The sequence below is a fragment of the Salvia miltiorrhiza genome, chromosome 7 (genome assembly GCF_028751815.1).
Source record: "Salvia miltiorrhiza cultivar Shanhuang (shh) chromosome 7, IMPLAD_Smil_shh, whole genome shotgun sequence".
NCBI classification, from domain to species: Eukaryota; Viridiplantae; Streptophyta; class Magnoliopsida; order Lamiales; family Lamiaceae; genus Salvia; species Salvia miltiorrhiza.
Genome location: NC_080393.1, coordinates 40,508,105 through 40,519,221, shown reverse-complemented (window position 1 = coordinate 40,519,221; position 11,117 = coordinate 40,508,105). Strand labels below are relative to the sequence as shown.

At 39.5% G+C, this 11,117-nt stretch overlaps 1 long non-coding RNA gene across 1 annotated transcript; it reads left to right on the top strand.

Moving 5' to 3' along the window:
• The first annotated feature begins 409 nt into the window (after positions 1 to 409).
• Positions 410 to 980, top strand: LOC130992946 (uncharacterized). The gene is made up of 2 exons (XR_009091507.1): positions 410 to 623; positions 708 to 980. It is a non-coding gene; the product is annotated as an uncharacterized LOC130992946 (long non-coding RNA).
• Positions 981 to 11,117: the final 10,137 nt, after the last annotated feature.

Here is an 11,117-nt window from a genome sequence, read left to right as displayed (position 1 = left end):
ACATCCAAAGAAGATGAATAAATTGGTTTTCATTGCTGTTGTTGTTGATCCTCGATATAAAATGAAATGGGTGAAACTTGCTTTGTCGGGTATGTATGGTGATGAGTTGGGTGATTCTATGGCAAAAGAAGCTGAAGATGAATTGGTTGCTATGTGTGGTGATTACAAGCAACCAATTGTTACAGAAAATATTGATGAGCATAGAGAAATTGAGTTGCCAAGTGTTGAAGTCGATGATAGTGAGACAATAAAGAATGCGATGAAAATGTTGGGGGATATATACCAAACATTTCACCATAAGGATGGTAATGATGTTCATAAGTATCTTAAGGAAGATACTGAGAATGGTGGGCTGAAATTTGACATTTTATCATGGTGGAAAACAAATAAATCTAAATATCCCGTTCTCTCCCAAGTGGCTCGTGATGTTTTGGCAGTACCTGTCTCAACTGTAGCATCAGAGGCAGCATTTAGCACTGGAGGACGAGTACTTGATCCTTTTAGGAGTTCGTTAAGTCCTAAAGTTGTGGAGGTTCTCATTTGTGGTCAAGATTGGCTTCGCAATTCTTCTACCGCAGTTGATGTTGAGGAACTTTATGAAGATGTCCAAAAAATTGAACAAGGTATATCAAAATTTAAACTACATTTTTTATATGCTTTCAATTTTATGATTTACAACTAATTTGTATTACTGTTAATTTTTGTAGGTATGCAAAATTTGGTAGTGCAAGCTCCAACAAATTAATCAATCTCCATTATTTGTTGGGACTTGAAAGCTATTGAAGATGATTCGACGAATGTTTATTGATTTTGAGTTTTGTGGTTTTGTGAACATTGAAATTATGGACTCTTTCCTTGATCATTTGTTGCTAATTTGTTGTTGATTTGATGGATATTTAGAAACTCTTTAGTTTGTTGGCTATCGATGTTCTAGTATTTAATTTGGTGAGTGTGATGAATGGATTCAATACTTATGCAAATTTTAATTATTAGGTTGTTATATATACATGTATGTTCTATTGTTCTTGAAATGATTAAATGAATGATGGATAATGATATAATATGTAAAAAAAAATTAAGCAGATTTTTTTAATTTTACTATTTTTTTTTTCGGATTTTTCGGTTTTGTTTCAGAATTTCGGTTTTTCGGTTTTTTCGATTTTTTTTCGGGTTTTTTCGGTTTAATTCGGTTTTTCGGTTCGGTTCGGTTTTAATTAAAAAAATTTTGGTTAATTCGGTTCGGGTTGTTCGGTTAATTCGGTTCGGTTCGATTTTTTTTTCTAACCGAAAAAAATATGGTTTGGTTTGGTTTTAGTAAAAGCCGAACCATATAACCGAATGCTCACCCCTACTTCCAAATAGGCTTCACTTTCGAACAACTCCATAAAACATGAGAAATGGATTCATCGCATTTATAGCAGATAGCGCAACCATTAGGTCCAACCATGCCCTGTCTAATGAGAATACAAAGAGTGGGAAGACGCCCATGGATAACTCTCCAGCAAAGAATCGAGCGCCTCACAAGAATGAAAGGTTCCCAGATCCATTTTCCCCAATTGACCTCCGGGAACCTATGACCTTTGCGCGAGAAGGCCAACGCAGCAGAAACATTTCCACTGACAGAATGTTTCCAGAAACGAGCGTCCTTGCTTCCATTCATGGCGAGAAGAATGATATCAGCCACCACTTCAGGGAAACTATTCACAAAAGCAGAAGAGAAGTGCCAAATACCATCATAAAAGTAATCCTGCACAGAAAAGTTAAGAAAATCATGCATGTAAGGAGGAATCTTCAATTTATCAACAAGCTTATAGCCAAGCCAATCATCCCTCCAAAAGTAAGTGCAATCGCCGCTGTCAATGCAGGCGTAGGAATCATCAACCAATTGATTAACCTCATCCTTCAAACCAAGCCAGACAGAAGAATTGACAATATTATCCTTGGCATAACTGAATTTAGTAAGATATCTAGAACGCATGATTCGGTGAGCCCAGTCAGCGCCCTTAATCATCTTCCAAGCCAGTTTCATCAAAAAGGATTGATTCATAAGCGTAAAAGATCGGATCCCCAATCCACCTTCGAGCTTTGGAGAACAGTTGCTCCCCCAACTAACCGAGCAGCTGGGCCGCTGATCAATACTACCAGTCCACACAAAGTTTCTACAATACCTGTCCAAAGAATGAAGAAGCGATTTTGGCCACTTATAAACCATCATAGGCACAATAGAGCTTTGAATAACCGATTTCACGAGGCAGAGACGGCCAGCCATGGAAAGTTGAAGACCTTTCCACTTCGCAAATTTCTGTACAATCTTATCAAAAATCTGCATAAAATAAGAGGCACGAGGACGACCAGCAAAGATAGGGACTCCCAAATAAGTCATTGGGAGACATCCCACCGAGAAACCAAGAGTCCTATGAATAGCTCGTCTTCTATCAGTGGTGACATGGCTAGAGAAAAAGAGATTGGATTTCTCCTGACTGCAATGTTGCAATGTTGCCCAGAAAGGATTTTCTTTGCATTGCGAATCGTAGCACGGCAAAAAAGGATGACATCGTCAACATAAAGAAGATGGGTGGGGAAATTCGAGGACCTAGAGAAACTCATAGGAGTGAGATGTCGAGAATCCACGCAGCTACTAATCAAACGGCTCAACACGTCTTCAGCGATCCCAAATAAAATAGGAGAAAGAGGGTCTCCTTGCTTAACCCCACGGGAGCAAGCGAAATAGCCAGTAAGACGACCGTTGTAAAGAATGGAAAGTCTAGCAGAGCTGAAGATAATATAAATCCAATGGATAAAATTCTCATGATAGCCATTCGCTCTAAGAACCTGAAAAATGAAGCCCCATCGCAAAGTATCAAAGGCTTTCCTGATATCAATTTTGCAGGCCATATTGATGCCCCGGTTAGTGTGTTGCATACAATTAAAACCTTCCGAGCTAAGCATAATACAATCATGGATGTTCTGCCCACTGATAAAGCCAAATTGATTGGGCGAGACATGGGAATTAGCCACGACACTAAGTCTCGAAGCCAGCACCTTGGAAATAATCTTAAAGAGGAAATTTGAGAGAATAATGGGGCGAAGATCCGCCACAGTGGAAACGACCTCTTTTTTGGGGATGAGAATCATAGTACTAGCATTGCAACCACTAGGCAAATAGGTGTGGGTGAAGAACCTTTGGACCGCCAGAATGATATCAGCCTTGATCGTCGACCAACAAGTATGGAAGAACATGCCAGAGAAACCATCAGGACCTGGCGCGCTGTTAGCATCCATACTAAAAACCGCAGCAGCAATTTCCCCATCATCAGGAATCCGGATGAGCATAGTATTCTGATTCGCAGAAATAGACGGCTGAATAAGAGCATCAATCTCTAACTGATCAGTGAGCACTCCCCCATCATCAGTAAAAAGCTCAGAGAAATGACTAACAATGTGCTGCTCAATAAGAATGAATGAGAATTGAAGAAAATTAGAATGGAGTGATTATACGATGCCACGTAGTATAAGATTTATTATAGAACAATAATTTTGATTATTCCTGATACATACATACATACTATTATTAAATAAAGATAGAGTAAATATATAAAAGTGTCCACTTTCAAATTGTAAAATTAAAATTTAGCCTATGAAATAAAAATATTAAAAAGTGGCCAGTTTTTTAGTAAAAGTACAAAATTGCCCCTACATTAAAAAAAATTACTACACCTTCCCAGCCCATGTCCCAGCCCACCCAGCCCCCACCCCCAACCCCCCTACCAGCCACCACCCACCACCCACCCTAAGCTCAATTTTTTTTTGTTTTACTACTCCCCTGCGTTGCCCCCACCCCCCCAACACCCACCCCAAGCCAATTTTTTTTTAACTGCCCTATCCTGCCCTGCCCTGCCCTGGCCCACCCCCCGACCACCCACCCCCAAGCCAAATTTTTTTTATTGCCCTGCCTTGCCCAGCCCAACCCCCCTCCCGACCCCCACCCACCCCTCACCCCCGACCACCCACCCCCCAAGCCAATTTTTTTTATACTGCCCTGCCCAACCCCCACCCCCCACCCACCCACCCACTCACCCCCACCACCCACCCCCAACCAAAAAGAAACTTTTTTTTACTACTGCCCTGCCCCGCCCCCCCACCCGACCCCCACCCCCCCCACCTCAAGCCAAAAAAATAATGTTTTTTACTACTCTCCTGCCCTGCCCTGCCCCCCGCCCCCACCACCCCCTCCCCCCAAAAGCCAAATTTTTTTTTACTCCTCCCCTGCCCTGCCCCACTCCCCACCCAACCCCCACCCCAAACCCACCCCCCCACCACCCACCTCAGGGCAATTTTTTTTTATTGTAAATTCACAACTGTTAGGTCCAGGGGGTCTCGAATAGGTGTATGGGGGGGGGGAATACACCTATAGGCTATTTTTAGCTATCTACCAACCTCAATCAGAGGGATCTCAGTCAGAGATAGAAAAGAAACTTTACATGCAAACCAGACACCTGTTTAACCGAAATCAGTTTTGACCAACAGGGTTGACGACTGATACTGAAAGCTCTTCAGTAAAGAGTTATCAGTTAAGTCACTAGAACTTAACTGATCCACATAAGGGCTTCAGTCGTGTTTGCAACAATAGAGATGATATCTCTCTTCCTTACTATCAGAGTATAGTTCAGTCAGATTGATATCACACGCAGCGGAAATTAAACTTAGTTTCTAATAGCCTCGGTGGAGCAGATAGTTGAATTATGGTTTCTCTTGTTGTTAGTCAGTGTTCAGTTTTATCAATTGAAATAGCACAGTTATGAAAGTAAAACTGAAAGCTGTAAATAACACAGAGACTTTTACGTGGTTCGAAAAAACTCTTTCCTACATCCACGGCTGGTTGATCAGACCAACAATCCACTCCGCAAGTGCTTGCCTGGTGCACTGCAAACCGTAAACTGAAGATAAACTCTCTTCAGCACCTACACACCTCGCGTAGGGTTTCCCCACCTACACACCTCGCGTAGGATTTCAGCACCTACACAGTTCGCGTAGGATTTCCCTGCTAAGCACACCTCGTGCTCAGACTTCCCTTTCAGAGTTCAGGGTACCTTCCTGAATCTCCGAGTCACTCAAACACTCTTATGGGGGAGAGGTTTAAACGAGTGCCAACTATACTTACAAAGAACAAGTTCTTTGAAGCAAGTTTGACCTTTGGCTTCTGGGTACACAGAATATATGCCTAGGGTCTAAGAGAATGTATGTAATCAGCAGTGACTGATTTTGGCTTTGGAATTCTCTTCTTCGATTCAAGCTTTGAGCGGTTAAGCTTTGGGCTGAGTAGCTATTTCGGCAGAGCTTCAGCTTATGTTGTTGAATCGGTGAAGATTGAAGTGATCCTCGAGCGCTATTTGTAGGAGAACTCTTGAATAGATCCGTTGGCGTAAATCGTCCTCAAGATTTCTTCCGTTGGAGAGCAATTCGAACTTGGGCTGAGGCTTCAATCTTCGAGGTTCCTTGTCTGTGTGGAAACGGCTCTTTTGAAGGACAGGAGATGTGACATCTCTGAAAAGTAACCACCAGATAGGAATGACCTCTGCAGAGATAAGATATTGAGATATCTCTGCATTTAATGCGGCTGTACTTTGAGCATACGTGGCTTCCTCTGAACGTTGGAAGATCAGTCCTAGGAGGAATGTTCAACTGATACTTGACTTTAGTATCAGTCTATGGCGCGCATTAAATAATCAGTCTTCAACTGATTCTTCAACTGACACTTCAGTTGGTAACTCCAGTCTTCAGTCTTCAGTCTTCAGTCTTCGACACCGCAACTAAACTAGAAACGAACTCTAACACTTGAGTTCAAAACGATTCTAGTCTATTACATTTAAGTCCTATGAATTTTGGTATCATCAGAACAAGGGTTAGGATATTCCACAAGGTTCCCAACAACAACCAAAATTTATTCACAACCTAAAGTTTTTGGTTGTGAATTCACAATCAAAATTTAATTCACAACAAGAATTTTTTGGTTGTAAATTCACAGCCAATCGAATTCACAACCTGAATTTTTTGGTTGTGAATTCGAGCTTTTTTGGTTGTAAATTCACAACCAGTAGAATTTACAACCAAAATTTAATTCACAACCTTAAGTTTTTGGTTGTGAATTCACAACCAGTAGAATTAACAACCAAAATTTAATTCACAACAAGAATTTTTTGGTTGTGAATTCAAAACCAGTCAAATTCACAACCAAAATTTAATTCACAACCTGAAGTTTTTGGTTGTGAATTCGAGCTTTTTTTATTGTAAATTCACAACCAGTATAATTCACAACAAGAATTTTTTGGTTGTGAATTCAAAATCATTTGAATTCACAACCAAAATTTAATTCATTTTTTGGCTTGGGTGTTGGGTTGTCCGGGGGAGAGGGGGGGAGGTGTCAAGGGCTTGGGCAGGGAGGGATTAAAAAAAAAGTTCTTGGCTTGGGGGTGGGTGGTCAGGGGGGTAGGAGATGGGTGGGGCAGGGCAGGGCAGTAAAAAAAAAGAATTTGACTTGGGGGTGGGTGGTGGGGTGTTTGGGTGTGGGGGATGGGGGTTGGGTGTGTGGGTGGGGGGTGGGGCAGGGCAGGTCAGTATAAAAAAAGGGGTGGGTGGTCGGGCGGGGGGGGGGGGGGGGGTGGTGGGAGGGTGGGGCAGGGCAGGACATTAAAAAAAATAATATTTGGCTTGGGGGGTGGGGGGTGGGGTGGGGAGTGGGGGTGGATCGGGTGAGGGCAGGGCAGGGGAGTAGTAAAAAAAAAATTGGTTTGGGGTGGGTGGGGGTGGGGGGAGGGTGGGGCAGGGCAGGACAGTAAAAAAAAATATTTTTGGCTTGGGGTGGGGGGTGGGGCTGGGACGTGGGCAGGGGAGTAGAAAAAAAAAATTTGCTTGGTGTGGGTGATGGGGGGTGGGGGTTGGGTGGGGGGTGGGGCAGGGCAGGGTTGGGTGAGTTGTGAATTGTATGTGTGTTTTTAGGTGTGAATTGTGTGTGAACAATTTTTAATATTTTTAAAGTTAAGGGTATTTTGGTAACAGTGGCCATTTTTTAATATTTTTATCTTAGTGGACAATTTTTAATTTTGACTAAATCAATTAATCAAATAGGCTAGTTTAAAAATGCACTCATAAAGATATATACTACAATATTGGCCATCAATATGCATAAAATAAAATTCTAAAACATATTTTTCCGTGGATCAAGTGAAAAATATCTAAAAAAATCATTAACTATCTAAAAATCATTCTATTTCAATTATCCTCAATTCTAATTTATTCTTATTTATTTATAAATCTGTAATCAATCTTTACATCCAAAAATTATTAAATAATTTTAGGGTTAAATATCAAATAAGCTCCTAACGTGGAGCCCCTTATTACGTCTAACACCCTATGGCAAGGGAATTTATAATTAAATGGATATGTTGGATTCATCTAATAGTTTTGTACGATTATTTAATAGTACAGACTTTATCTAATAGTTTTATACAATTATTTAATAGTATAGAATTTATCTATAAATTTATATGATTATTTAATAGTTTTTATATGTAAAAATTGATTAGAAATGTATAGATAAATAAGAATGAATGAGAATTGAGGAAAATTAGAATGGAGTGATTATACGATGCCACGTAGGATAGGATTTATTTTGCTATAATGTAAAAATTGATTATAAATGTATAAATAAATAAGAATGAATGAGACTTGAGGAAAAATTAGAAGGAGTGATTATACGATGACACGTAGGATAAGATTTATTTTGCTATAATATATAGATTACTCTGTATAATATCTCTTTCAAAGTAAAAACTTACAAACTTAAAAATATACGAGATGATCTTACGTACAACATATTTCATAGTGTAACAAGGTTAGCCCTCGATCCGAACTTGAAAGACATATATACGAGGCAAAGAAAAATAACCAACTGAGCACCTAGTACAACTGGTTGGAACTCGTGCCTTGTACATCTACAAGGTTACGAGTTTGAACTCACCAACAACTCCTTATTTTCTCCTCATTCAGTCAGGTTTGGTTCGCCCGAATTGATCCCGTCAAATAGGATCAATTTTCTTAATTTTAATATTTTTAAAATATTTTTATATACTTCTTTCGTCTCGTAAGAGAGTATCACATATAAAATGACACATGTTTCAAGAAAAAGTTGATAGATAATGTGTTGAGTGAAAATGAGTGGTTGTGGTTTAATTGATTGTGGGGTTATGTAGAAATGAGTGGTTGTGGTTAAAAGAGAAAGTGATGTCATATCACAAAATTGAAATAATACTTTCTTATGGGACATGACGAAAATGGAAAATGTGATATTTTCTTATAAAACAGATGGAGTATATTATTTTAAGAGTAAAATTTTGAAGTAGCAAAAATGAATCATAAAACACAATTTATGGCCACTCATTGAAAAGACATAAAATTTGGCAATTTTTATTGATTTCGGACGTTTTTACCCTTAATGAGGCGGACCAGATAGGATCAGGCACTCAGGTCGCGCGCCGGGTCGGGTTAGTCACTTATGACACTAGCACTAATAGTTTCATAAGTGCCAAGATTTTACTTGGTTTTATTTTGGATTTCTATTGGCACTTTTAGCACTATTAGTGCCATAAGCGCCAGCGGAAATCCAAAATAAAACCAAGTAAAATCTTGGCACTATTAGTGACATACGTGCAACACAAATATAGAAACAACAATAATAGAATCAATAAATCATAAATGGATCATCTAAACCCTAAATGGATAATCTAAACCCTAAATGGAACATCTAAACCCTAAATGGATAATCTAAACTCTAAATGGAACATGTAAAGCCTACGGGGAAGTGTTTAAAATGATCCTTTTGGCACTTATGGCACTATTAGTGCCATAAGTGCCAACGGAAATCCAAAATAAAACCAAGTAATAAAATGATCTTTTTGGCACTTATGGCACTATCAGTGCCAAAAGTGCTATACGTGAAGCGGGCGTTGGCTTTTCCCCGCGAGCGCGCAACTCACCCATAAGCTTCCAGCGGTCGCGCAATCACCACCCAACGGTCGCGCAATCACCCCAGCGGCCGAGTAAAAAGGGTATATTAGGCATACCGCCTAATTAATGGCCAGATTTTGAGGTTTGAAGATTAGAGGCCAAAATTTGATTTTCAATCTTCATTATGGCCATCCGTAGGGGTGAGTAGAAACTGAACCGAAATGCAAAATCGAATCGAATCGAACCAGTTCAGTGCGGTTCGGTCCCGATTCCATTGGTTCGATTTTCGATTTGGTTTCAAAAATGAAAAATCGATAAGATTTGATTCGGTTTCGATTTTCAGTTTTTGGTTCGGTTTTAAACCGAACCGAACCGATAAATATTACTCCCTCCGTCCGCCAAGATTATGTAAAATTGCTTGGGAACGGAATTTAATAAAATTAGTAATGATTTTGATGTAGTGGAGAAAAGGTCCCACCACTTTATGAGATGTGTCGTTGAGATAGAATTTTGGGTGGGTTTTTTGTAAAAAATATTATATTTGGGTGGGTGAAATCTCCCATGTACTCCATATTCTGCGCCATCTCTTCTTTGTTTATGTCCTGCTCTACACGGTCAGAGCTGGCTTCAGAGTGCGCCTCAGAATCCGAGTCAGAGTATAACACGTTTGCTCTGGTATGTGTGCGAGTGTTATCCAACGGGGGAGTTAGTTTTCTTTTCAGACTATGGCGTCCCTACATACACAACACTTAACACACGTATAAAATGCACCGGGTCGGAGGAAAAGAAAAGTAAAAACCAAAAACGTAAAGTAAAGAAAACAAGAAAAACAGAAAGAAAAGTGACACAACTAAAACGCCTAAAACCTTCCCCGGCAACGGCGCCAAAATTTTATTCAACTAGAAACACCTCTAGATTGACTTACAATAGAACAAGGACATCCTAGCAGTGATAAGCTAACCCAATGTCGTCTCTCAAGGAAGATCTTTAAGGGCTTTTAATTATGTCACAAGAAAGCTATAAACTAAGAATTATTAAACTAAAACATGAAAAGTAAATTAACATGAATTTAAACTTAACTAGAAACTTAATCTTAAAATTATCTAGGCGTGAAACTATTGAACACTAGGCAAGAATTAAATGAACTTAAAGTAAAGAATTAACTAGGCACTTTAAATAACTTTAATTAAAACTTCTAATCTAATCTAACTAGGCAGAAACTAAATTGCATAATTTAAAGAAAGCATCATAAAAACGCATAAGTAAATTTGCAGAATTTAAAGAAAGCATAAGTAAAAGCAAATAAATAAACTTAATTAAAGAAATACCGTAAATTCGTCTCGAGAAGTAATCTGTCACGTAATTACAACTCTAAACGGAAAACTAATCTAAAACATGAATTAAAAGAACTATAAATTAAACTAACTAGAACAGAAATCGAAACTAACACTATGAAAGCAATAAAATTCCTAAGCTTCAGATGCCAACAGATCTCCAAGATGGCGTCTAAAACTAGGGCAAAGTATATTTTTACAATGAAAGTATGACCCTATTTATAGACTTCAAATCCCTCTAGATCACCATGGAAGTTGCCATGCAAAGTAGAATTCTAAAGGCAATAGAATCGTGCAAGATAAGGCAACTCTCCAGCTGTAACGCGCGCTCTGGAAATAATCTCCACTCTGGCGGAAATCGCGGCTCTCGCCAGAGAAACGGCTTCCGCTCTGGCGATTCACTTCGCTGCTCTGACTTTCTCTCCTCTGCTCTGACTTTTGACTTCGCTGCTCTGGGCTTTGATTTCTCTGGCGAATAGGATTCCTCTGGCGCTTATGATTCCTCTGGCGCTTATGATTCCTCTGACTCTGGCGCATTTCCCTGGCTTCCCATTTCGCTGCTCTGGCATGCGGGGCTTCGCTTCTTTGACATGCCAGAGTATGCACAAAAACGTAATTCTTAGCCCAAACTTCTCCAACATTTGCACTCTTCATCTCGAAATCCTAAATCTCCTGCAAAGCATAAAATACACCATAAAACGCACCAATTTCCAAAAGATTTAACTTAAAATATGCACATGCAAGCCCCTAAAATTAGAACAATTAGGCATAAATCAACCC